Source organism: Nycticebus coucang, chromosome 12 (genome assembly GCF_027406575.1).
Source record: "Nycticebus coucang isolate mNycCou1 chromosome 12, mNycCou1.pri, whole genome shotgun sequence".
Lineage (NCBI taxonomy): Eukaryota > Metazoa > Chordata > Mammalia > Primates > Lorisidae > Nycticebus > Nycticebus coucang.
This window is the reverse complement of record NC_069791.1, coordinates 20994725-21006798: the sequence shown is the minus strand read 5'-3', so window position 1 is coordinate 21006798 and position 12074 is coordinate 20994725. Positions and strand designations below refer to the sequence as shown.

Below are 12074 nucleotides of genomic sequence, written 5' to 3'. Positions count from 1 at the left end.
GGTGCTGGAAGAAATCAAGTTGCTCATGTCTGTTAGAGTCTCTCATAAATTGAGGTGCATTCTGGTTGGGCGCATAAATGTTAATAATTGAAATCTCATCATGTTGAGTGTTACCCTTAACAAATATGAATTGACCATCCTTATCTTCTCTTACTTTTGTTGGTTTAAAGCCTATTGTATCTGCAAATAAAATTGCACACCTGATTTTTCTGATTTCCATTTACCTAAATTATATCTGACCATCCCTTCACCCCGAGTCTTTATTTATCTTTTAAGGTAAGATGAAATTCTTGTATTCAGCAGATATCTGGCCTGAGTTTTTGTATCCAGTCAGCCAACCTGTGCCTCTTTAGAGGACAATTTAAGTCATTCGCATTAATGGAGAATATTGATAAGCTTGGTAAAATTTTGGGTATCGAGTTTTTTGAAAGTCCAGTGGACATTTTTAATCCTTTCGCCACTGTGGAAGTTGTAATTTGATCAAAAATTTCTGACTGAGTTTACGTTGGTGGTAGAGGACTGCACTGGTTGTTATGGAGGATAGGTCTGAGAATATTCTGGAGAGCTGGTTTAGTTATGGCAAATTTCTTCAACATGTGAATGTCATTAAAGTATTTAATTTCTCCATCATAAATGAAACTCAGTTTAGCTGGATACAGGATCCTGGGTTGCAAGTTGTTTTGTTTAGGAGGTTAAAGGTCAATGATCACCCTCTTCTAGCTTGAAAAGTTTCAGCAGAGAGATCTGCAGTCATTCTATTATTCTTCCCCTTATAGGTTATGGTTTTCTTACATCTGGCTGCTTGCAGAATTTTCTCCTTCATATAAACTTTGGCAAAGTTAATTAGAATGTGTCTGGGAGATGCTTTATTTGGGTTGAGTCGTGCTGGGGTTCTGAAACTGTCTGCTATCTGAATTTCAGAATCTCTTGCCATGTTTGGGAAGTTCTCAACCATTATCTCATGAATTAGAACATCTGGGCCTTTCAAAGCAACCTCATCACATTCAGGAATTCCTAGAAGGTGAATAGTGGTTTTCTTTGAATTGTCCCAGAGCTCTCTGAGAGAATGATCTGTTTTTGCTCTCCACTTCTCTTCCTCTTTGAGCATTTGGAAGTGTTCAAAAGCTTTGTCTTCAATATCAGACATCCTTTCTTCTGCCTGCTCCATTCTTTTACTGAGGGATTCTACTGTATTTCCCAGATCTTTGAGGGCTGCAAGTTCTTGTCTCAATGTGCCAAACTCTGGTGATTTTGTCTTTGAATTCATTGAATTCTTGAGAATTTTTGAAAATGCTCCTTGAATTTCTAATTCCAACTTTACCTCCATTCTATTAATCTTATTTGCAATCCAAATTCTGAATTCAATTTCTAACATCTCAGCCATTTATTTATGAATGGGATCTTCTGGTGTGTCTGCCATGTCATTCCTTGGGGGAGTTGATCTACTCTAATTATTCAGGTTGCTAGAGTTTTCCCGCTGATTCTGCCCCATGATTATTTTACACCATTTGGGTAGATGAGCAGATAAGGTGAAGTTAGGTTGGGGGCTCCTGGCGTAGGGATTAACGAGCCCTTTGCCCAAAAGCTGGGACTGGTGTCTTTACCTTTTCCTCTAGAGCTTTGCAAAGGACCCATACAGTTTACGTCCTGAGATACTGGGGACCTGCTTGGTGTAGTGGGACTAAGTGGCTCTGTCTTGTTTTCAGCTGGTCTCTGTCCAATCCTAATGAATCAGTAACTCTGGGTTAAAGTGTCAGGGGGCCTAAGTTTCCGTCCCATATCAGTTGCTCCCATGGCTGCCACTGGAGTAGATGCCTGGCTTTCTCTGCTTACCAAGAGAGGCGGGGAGTATCTCTCCAAAATATCCCCAGGGGTGTGAGCCCTACTGTTCCTGCTGCTGCCAACGCTGCTCTATACTGCGGGACACCACTTCTCTTTCTCTGTCTTGGTCCACTGTCTTCTCTTTACACCCGTGCCACATAATCAACACAGACCTGCAACAGCCCACACCTCGTCCACACCTCTCAAGAAAATGCCCAAGAATCTAGAGTCCATGGGAGACAGGCTTCCAGAACACAGGGTGAGAGTGGAGGGGAGTGCTGGAACTTCAGAATTCCATGTAGAGAATATATAGTTTTATCTCACTTAATTATTAATAAAAATGCTTTAATAATTGTTTCCTTGTATACTGCTATAATTATAATCTTGGAATAAATAACTGGAAATAAAATTCCTAGTTGACATGGCACATACATTTTGAAGTGATTTCTTATGTTCATTCACTTATTTATTCATTCAACAAATATTTCTTTGAAAGTCTATTTTCTTCTAGGCTATGTTCAAGAGTCTAGAAATAGGGGAGTAAACCAAAGAGATAAACATACCAGCCCTCACTGGTTTTATATTAAAATAAAATAAATAGACTGTGATGCCACTGCACTCTAACGAGGGCAACAAAGTGAAACTCTGTCTCTAAAAATGTAAAAAATAATAAATAGGCTGTACATTGTGCTTCACACCTATAATCTGAGTACTTTTTAAGGTCCAGGCAGAAATGTCAGATGAGGCCAGGAATTTGAGACCAGCCTGAGCACAAGTGAAATACTATCTCTAACAAAAAAAAAAAAAAAAATAGAAAAATTATCTGAGCATCTGCAGTCCCAGCTAAGTGGGAGGCTGAAAAAGGAGGAGCCCCTGAGCCCAGGACGTTGAGATTTCAGGGAGCTATTTTCACACACCACTGAACTCTAGCCATAGTGATAGAGTGAGACCCTACCTAAACAAATAAACAAATAAGCAAAGCACATGAAATTAGAGGTTATGTGGTGATAAAAATCACAGAAAGAAGAAAAAAGAAGAATACAGATTATAGAAAGGTAATATTTAACACAGGACTTCAAAGAAGGCATTACTGAGAAAGTGACATCAGTGACCCAGAAAGAGAACAATGACCTTGAGGCAGTAGCCTACCTCAGAAAAAGTCCAAGGAAAATTGATGAAGTCTATATGGCCAGCATGAAATGAGCAAGGAGCAGAATTGTAGGAAGTTAGGTTTGAAAGGCATCAGAAAGGGAAGCAGACCACTTAGGGCCTCATTGTTTAACAGGATTTTTCGCATTGAGTTTCATTATAATCAAGTTGGCTTCAGTGTCAGAAATACTCTGTATAAAGGGTAAGGGTTTGCAAAACATAAAGCAAGGAGGTGAGATTGAATATTATTGTTAGCAATGGCTTGGTCCTGGGATGGTGATCAACCTGGAGATGTATTGAAGGAAAGGCACCAAAAATGTTCTCAAGATTAGTATGCAGGTGAATTAGGAATCAAGAAACACTTTAAGGTTTTTCACTGAGCAACTACAAGAAAGAAGATGCCATATACTGAAATGGGAAAGGTTTGAGTGTGAAAAAGAGTAGGTTTGAAGAAGAGGATGAAGAGTTTGGCTTCTGACATGCATAGTTTGATATTCCAATTAAACATTCGAACAAAGATGCAGTTGAGCATTGGGTATATTAGCCTGGAGTCCAAGGGCAAAGAGAAAAACAAGAAAAAAACTAGAAAATCATTGTTTCATAGAGATAGGATTTAGATAGATCCATTTCCATTTCTCTGCCAATTGTACTCTTGTAGCTGAACTTGGCTATGGAAAAACACAGAACCTTGCTGACTGATCTCACTTTGAATGTATCATTACATACCTGGAATGAGCCCTTAATGCCCTATATTTTCTTAGCCCATTTTCCTAGTCCATGGCAGCAGAAGATCACCTACGAAGAGTTATTGTATAGTAAAGAAGTAAAGAGTACAGTAAACAATCCTGTGTTGAGATGTCTGGGTATGAGGAGGAATGAGTTAGAACACTAGGAGTCAATTCAGCAGGAAATCTGTGAAGGCCAAGTGAAGAAGGTGTTTGAGACCAACTTGGTGAAATGGTGCTCAAAGTTCAAAGAATGAGAACTAAGAACTGAATAATGGACTTAGCAACATGGACACAATGGTGACCTTGACAAGAGAATTTTAGTGAAATAGAGAGTGCAAAGCCTGACTGAAGTGGGTGCAATCAAAAGTGATACAAGAGAAGGTTAGCACACCCCTTGACCAGAATGGAAGACACCCTCGAGCCTGACAATGTGCATATGGTTAAGGCATTGCCACCTACCTCAAAAGTGACAGGAGGGGAATAGGAGATAGCTCAAAAGCAACAGAGAAGAGGCTATAGGTCATGGGGAAGTAGGTCAATGGAGGGTGTCAGTTTAGTTTGTTTGTTTATTAGAGCATCTTTGTATGCCAATGGAAAGATCCAACAGAGGAGGAACAAACAAACAAATGGAAGAGAAGGAGTAGTGAATGGCCTTGAGGAGGGATAGAAGTGAATACTCAGCTGGAGGAGCTGCCCTTATATGGGTCATGGATACCAATCCTACGTAAAAGGAGAGAAAGAAGAAAAAACACACCAGAAAGATGAAGGCAGGGCGGGCTGAGTAGTGAGGAACTTGTAGACACACTATGGGACTCAACATTATTTGTTAAGTGATGATGTGGGAGGGTACCACCCTGTTTCCCCGAAAATAAGACAGTGTCTTATTTTAAGATGTGCTCCCAAAGATGCGCTAGGTCTTATTTTCAGGGGACGTCTTATCTTTCCTGTAAGTAGGTCTTATTTTCGGAGGATGTCTTATTTTCGGGAAAACAGGGTATTAACAGAAGCATAAGGAAAGACGTGAAAGTATAAAATGGTCAATGAGCAGAATGAGAGTGAATGGACTAGGAAAATATGGAGCATTAGGGCTCATTGCAGGTAAGTAATGATACATTTAAAGTGAGATCAGTCAGCAAGGTTCTGTGTTTTTCTATAGCCAACTTCAGCTACAAGAGTACAATTGGCAGAGAAACGGAGTTAATAGGTTTGGGTTCTGCTGAGCAAAGACTGAAACAAGATAAGACATGCAAGATAATGGTCTCTATGTGAGAAAAATTCTAAAAATGAACTGAAATTTAAATTGGAAAAAACAAAAGTGAGTACATGTAGGTGTGTGAGGGATAGTGAAAAAGTGGCAGAATTACCTTATTGTAGGTCACATGCAAAAGTAGAAAATCATGCTGCCAAACAGATCATTAAAGTCATTGTACACCAACAATATAACTAGTGACTCATCTACCTGCATATTTTATCAACAAAGGGTGTCACTGCTTTTCTATGTGTACACATACACACGCACACACATACATTCATGTACACAATCATCTCACTAAGCCTCATATTAATTATAACATAGCTTTTCACTTGATTCCTACAGGTTCATTAGTAGACAATTCTAACAATTGCAAACATTTGTTTAAAAATTTTATATTAAAGGAAATGAAGACAAAGATATTCTAATATGAGTAAATCACATGTATAAAGTACAAAACATAGAAGATTGCATGACACAGTAATGCCAAAGGTTATATAAAAAAAATTGTATATTCACAAACTATATAAAATCCTACTTTAGTCCTGTAGTTGCATTATCTCAATACATTTCTGAGTTCATCTGAAGTATGTAAGCATCTGTATTCGTATACAAGGTTGTCTTACTACTGCGTGAATTTGTGCACATGCACCCATGTCCATGCACACACCTATTGTGTTCTATTCTCAGATTTTGGAATCACTATTAAAATAGCTTTGAGAAGTTAACCAAGAAACATTCCTATTCTTGTCCACACTCTGGAATAAATTACATAATGTCAGTATCTGTTCTTTGAAGGTCTGAAGAAACTAAAGTTAAAAAAAAATAGAGTGATGACTTCAGGGTGAAAGAATGAAGGGATCCAATTCCTTGACAAATTTTTTATTCCATCTCTAATTCCTAGTAATCAGATTTTCTATACTATTCTTGAGTTGGGGTTCTAATTTGTGTTTTCATAGAAAATCATGCATTATATCTAAATTTTCTAATCTATTTGTATAAGGTCATACGTTAGCATTATTTTATATATTTCAATCTCCTTCGTTTCTATTATTCACCCTTTAATTGTATTGTTCATCTGTATTATCTACCTGCCTTAAACTTGTTCATGGAATTGACTTATCCAAAGAACTAGTTCTTGGTTCTCCTATCTAAATATTATGCTTGCATTTATCTATTTTAATACTTTTTCATACTCATCCTATTTATTCTGTTCACAATCCTTGAATTTAGAGCTTAATTTATTTACTCTATCACCATTGTTTATTATGAACATTATGAGCATGAATATGATTTGGACCACACCCCATTGAATTTTATATGTAATAGTCTCTTGTCCATTCAGTTGTAAGAATTAAAATGAATCTTGGTTTTATTACCTAGCTTTATTTTTAGATTTGTAATTAATATTTCATTTCATTATGTTATAGTTGATAACATACTCTATAAAAAGCACTTGGGAAAGTTTTTGAGGGACGTGTATGTGTGAGTACTGGTACACTAACATTTTTTGTGCATACTGCATAGACCTTTTCTAAATGTGTATTTCTGTTTCTCAGTTTATAATTTTAATAAATAAATATGAAACAGAAAATATCAATCATTTTATCCTAATCCTGCATCTATATTCATTTTTGTCTTTTACATCTAACAAGTGCTACATTTTGCTAAATTTCCCACTATCATTCTGGCTTTCCATATTTTACCCTTTTTTGATGCATAAATATTTATTTTTTATTAAATTTACATATATTTTATTTTTTCTATTAATTTTTTATTAAATCATTACTGTTACATTGATGCATTTATAGGGTACAATGTGCTGATTTTATATGCAATTTGGAATGCTTACATCAAACTGGTTAACATAGCCTTCACCTCACTTATTAATTATTGTGTTAAGACATTTATACTTTACTCTTAATAGATTTGACATACCTTTGCAATATGACCTTGAATGAGGTTCCACCCATTACCCTCTCTCCACCCAACCTCCCCGTTCCCCTCCCCTTTTCTTCTCTCCTTTATCCTGGGCTATAGTTGTGTTTTATCTTTCATGTGAAAGTGTGGGTGACATGAATAGTCAGAGTAGACCAACTCGCCCAAGGAACAACAAAGGAGACACAACAGAAGATGCCATTTATAAACAAATGGCTGAAATGTCAGATCTTGAGTTCAGAATATGGATGGCAAATAAAATCCATATTTTTCCTTATGTCAACTCTTTTGATATGTATTTCTGTTCTACATTGCTTTGGTTAAATATTTCTACAAAACAAAATTGTTATCAATGTAGAACCCTAGTGCCAATTGAATATTGCTACTCAATTTTCTTTTTTATTTTCACTTTCTTCACTTATTTTTTCCTCTTTTTATTTATTTAAATCCTCTTTTTATAAGTCTAATCCTTATAAGTAGTTTAAATATGGATTACATATTTTTGACTTAATAGAATAGTCTTTTCATAAGAAAATCAAAACTTCTGTTAAGGACCACTGCTCCACATGCCCTATTCTTACTGTGATAGCTTATGTTTTCTCATTACTTTTATTTCTTTTAGGTTTTATGTTTCCTTCTTTTATTTTGCTGTGTTTGTCAATTTTTTTTTCTTCCTCTACTTTCAAGAAGATAAAAAATCTACAAATACCTCCAAAACTATGCTGGAAATTTGTGGCATACTGTATTTCTCCTTGGCTCCTATGTCCCATATTTTGTTCAAATAATCTTGAATATTACAATTTTACTACATGTGTCTTGTATTTAAAAAATCATTTATTTAGTTCCATTAATAGAAATGTATATTGTATAATGTAATTCAGTATATTATATAATGTTTTATATTGTACATTGTAATTCAGTATATTGACTGAACTGTCATATCTCAAAGCAGATTTAACTCAGCAATCCATAGCAAAAAAGACAAGCGAGGAATCCCCAAATGTTTTAAAATGAAGCAATGAACTTTTAAAAAACACTGTGAGTCAAATAAGTCACAATAAAATTAGAAAATATTTTGAGCTTAGTTATGATTTAAAAAATAAAATATCAAAATGTAGTGCTTTAAAGTTGTACTAAGAGAAATTTAAAATCTTAAATTTATATATTAGAAAAAGAAAAAGGATGAAAATCAGTGATTTAAACATTCATCTTAGGAAGGTAGAGAAATAAAAACAAATTAAGCCCCTACATTTCTGATGGCAGTTTCAAAGCTATTCTGCCTCTAGTCCCTGCTCCAGTTCAGGAGCTGTCAATGGTATGAGAAAGGAAGCCTGGCTAATTCTCCTGAGTGCTTAGGGAAATGTGGTATGTAGAGAAAGGATCACTGCACCTTTCCTTCTTTCCAAAACTCTTCTATCTTACCATACCTTTAAAATTTATTATATCCTTCTAATTTCATAAATGGTCACAATTTTTAGCTTAGCATTTTAGATGAGAAAATTAGAAAAACTTGATCACTTAAATACAACCAATAGCGATTCTGTTTTGAAGGATTTTTAAGCAGATGCACGTACATGCGTTTAATGTAGTTAAGTTAGGAAATACATCTGATTCCAAGAAATTTATTAACTAAATTACCATTTTGTTTAACTGTTTAAATAACTCCTTTCTAAGAGTTCCTTATGTCATATATAAAATTCTTCCTCTACTAAGTACAAATGTTATCCTACCACGCTACAGAAAGAGAGTAATCACTAGATTTGTGAAATCATCTGGGATAGATATTAGTGGTCAAGTTGAGTTCAAAATATAGAAATTGTGCTTAATATGCAAATTTTCAGAACACACAATTTTGATATGAAAGGAACTATATATACACAGACATAGACACAGACAGTAGATCACCGCCCACCAATAACCTGCTCTTTGAAGAATCATTAGTTACTGAGCCATTTAGGACATAAAAAACTATGTGTACTACTGTACTTTAAAATATAATAAGTATGTCACTTTTTTAATTTATAGATTTGGTTACTCAAGTCAAGCTCTTAATTTTGTGAAGAAAATAAAATAAAACATCTTTTCTGGATATGGTTTTAGGTATCAGAGTGGTTTAAGTCAGCCCCACCTAAAGTCAAAGAAAACAATTTAGTGATCCTTTAAAGTCCAGCCCATGAATAAATACTACTGTGGTTTGGGGATGAATTTGAGTGTGTGTTTGAATATGTGTATTATTAAGAGAATACACCAATGCTCTTTTCAATTTTCATATACACATAAATGATACATAACACATGCGTTGTATATATACAGGGTGGACGTAAAGTTCATGTGCAATTTAAAATAGTTTAACACAGTAAGTTGCACACAAACTTTATGGACACCTTGCATATAGCTGAGTGGTATTACAAGTCTATTAAGTATGCATGCAATTTCATTCTTTCAAAGAACAAAGAATTTTTTTAGAAGAAAATGATATTTCCAAAATGGTAGCTTTTCATTTTCACTTTCACTTAAAAATGGTTCATTATGCTTTTAGGGATACATTCATCTACAGTGACTAAGTGACTCTTAAAGACCCTTGATGCACTATGATTTGTTGCAATATTTTATCTGGTTTCTACCCTGCCTCTTAAATTAGCAATTTGCTTTCCTGAGGTCCTAAAATCAATAGAAATTCTTTAGGTTGATAAAGCCTGGCCTGTGCAGGAATTTTCAGCAGCCATCTAGGTAACATATTCTGAAACTGTGGGCAGCAATAAAGGAAAAGAATCGGTGCATAGAAGACATCTAGACTTTCTAGGCAGACTGTATTTGAAAGAGAGAAATTAGTCCCGGGGGGTCGGTAAGCTGTCAACACTGCAGCATCTGTTTTCTGACATGCTTCATAGGTCACCATGTCTCCCAGTTGTTCAGTATAAACAGGAGCCAAAGAAAGAGGCAACAGGATTCACAGGCTACCCATCAAGGTGACATTTGATCCTAGTGAGCCTATTACCGCAAGAGTTCCCACTGGAAATGGGTACTCACCATCCCTAACCAGAGGAAATAAACCAACCTGGCCCCAAATTCCAGCCATTATAGACCTGCCAAAAAGCTGGGAACTTTACAATTAGAAAAATTAAAATACAAAATACTTTTCCAACCATAAAGATCATGGCAACTTTATTTATATTTTATCAACATTAATAAACAATGGCGATGCTGTTGAATAAATAAGTAAATGGTGAGGAAGAAAATTTCTGGATAAAAATTTTTAGTATAAACAAAAACGTCCAATAGAAGAAAACATAATTACCAATGTCTTTAGAAGCAGCAGAAAGCAATAGTGCTAACCCTGACATCAGAATTTCTGAGTTTTGAAGGAAATAGAAGGGCCGTGGCATGGCCCTAAAATAAGCAGTGGAGAAGTTCCAAGATGGTGGTTAGGACAGCAGGCTATGGTGGGTTAGGACAGCAGGCTATAATCATGGGACCTACTTCCAAGGCCTTGATGAGCATTAAATGAGAAGAATCTCCAAGAGTTGTTTAGAGGACTCCCAGCACAGGGTAAGCACTTAATAAAATATTAACTCTTGCAATGAAGAGAAAGCACCTAGGAAATCAGCCAGCTACCACAAGACCTGATGTCAGCAGATGCCCTGTACTTCACATTCAATCATTTATTAAACAAATATTTATTAGCCACCTACATGTGGTAGTACCGCACCAGGCACCGAGACTCCAGAGATAAAGACAGAGTCCAGACCCTCAACGAACTTCTCATGGCATCATTTCCGCCATTTTCCTAAATTGACACTCCCTGGGATGGCGATGCAAGGCCTGCCTTTTTCATATCTACAGTTCCTGCATTTCTGCCAGATCTTTATTTCACACCAGAAATGAATGTGTCTTCATCGCCAGACACATTCGTACTGTTTTCATATTTATTAGTTCATATTACTCTGCATTATTAAATCTACTTAGAAACAGAAAGCTTAAAATTAAGGGCAATTTTTCTTTCTATGATTCAGCAAAATTCTTGTAATAGATCTCGTATTCTGATGAACTGGAGATTAAAAAAATTTTGTCGTATATTTATTTTAGTTACTGGCTAATGGAAAACAATTGGATTTATTTTTAAATGAAGAAAATATACATTTTAACCAATTAGAAATATTTAAAAATGAGATTTCATTTCTTTCATTGTTTACCAATGACTAAGTGAAATGAAAAACTAAAAAACAAACATAAACAGGGCAGTCATATCAGGCTAAAAGTAGTATCCTTTACCAAAATATGTCTGTAATACAGCTTCTATATGCTCTGACCTTGTTATTCATGAGGTCTGTGATATTTTAGTTCAATAAATACAAAATTATATATCACGTATAAAGCTATTAAGAGAAAGGTAAAAAAAGCTAAGCAAATCATCCATATGGAAATATGATGTTACTTTCTCTGAATTTCATTCCGTATACATGAAGAAAAACATAATAGCTAATTTTAAAATGTCTTACATAGTGAACGCTGATATGCATTTAAAATGACATATAAAAAACCTTGAGCTACCATTTTTTAGGAATATACTTTTACATAAGTATGTATTCTCAAATTGATACTACCAGAATACAAATGTAAGAGTGAATGTCAATTTTCAATCCTGACATTTTATTCATGTCACTAAGAAGCAATAGTATGTAGCACAGGTGGGCATGGTCAATGTTTGTGCAAGCAGGCTGGTGAAGGTCTGATGAGCATCAGGATACTGGAAGAAAATTAGAATATCTCCCCCATAAAACACAAATCAAAATCAAGGGGAAAAAATAATGAAGGCCCTGTCAGTATGCCAACTTGACCAGGTAATCAAGGTAAACATAACCAGGACCAATTGGCACAGTGTACCGCCAGATGTGGCGTACTGAGGAAAGCTATCATCAGTTCTATGGGCTTCCTGACAAGAATACAGGGTTATCCTACAGGATGAGAGGGCTATAATTCTAAGACCATAAAAGATACCACAGAAAGATTGGAACTGCTCCCAATTGAAGGAGATGATGATAAATGACAAGCAAATGAGACATCTGTTCTTTGCTAGAATCCTGGGCCAAGAAAAAAAAAGAGAGAGAGACATTGTGTAGATAACTGGTGAAATCTGAACAGGGTCAGTAGATTATATAATACTGTAGAGTCAGTGTTAATTCCTT

General features: G+C 35.5%; 1 protein-coding gene and 1 pseudogene across 3 annotated transcripts in view; one reads left to right on the top strand and one right to left on the bottom strand.

Moving 5' to 3' along the window:
• The window catches only part of NELL2 (neural EGFL like 2), a 376415-nt gene that overhangs the window by 278418 nt on the left and 85923 nt on the right, over positions 1–12074 (bottom strand). The window lies entirely within an intron of this gene.
• LOC128563039 (uncharacterized) lies at positions 4065–4168 on the top strand (annotated as a pseudogene).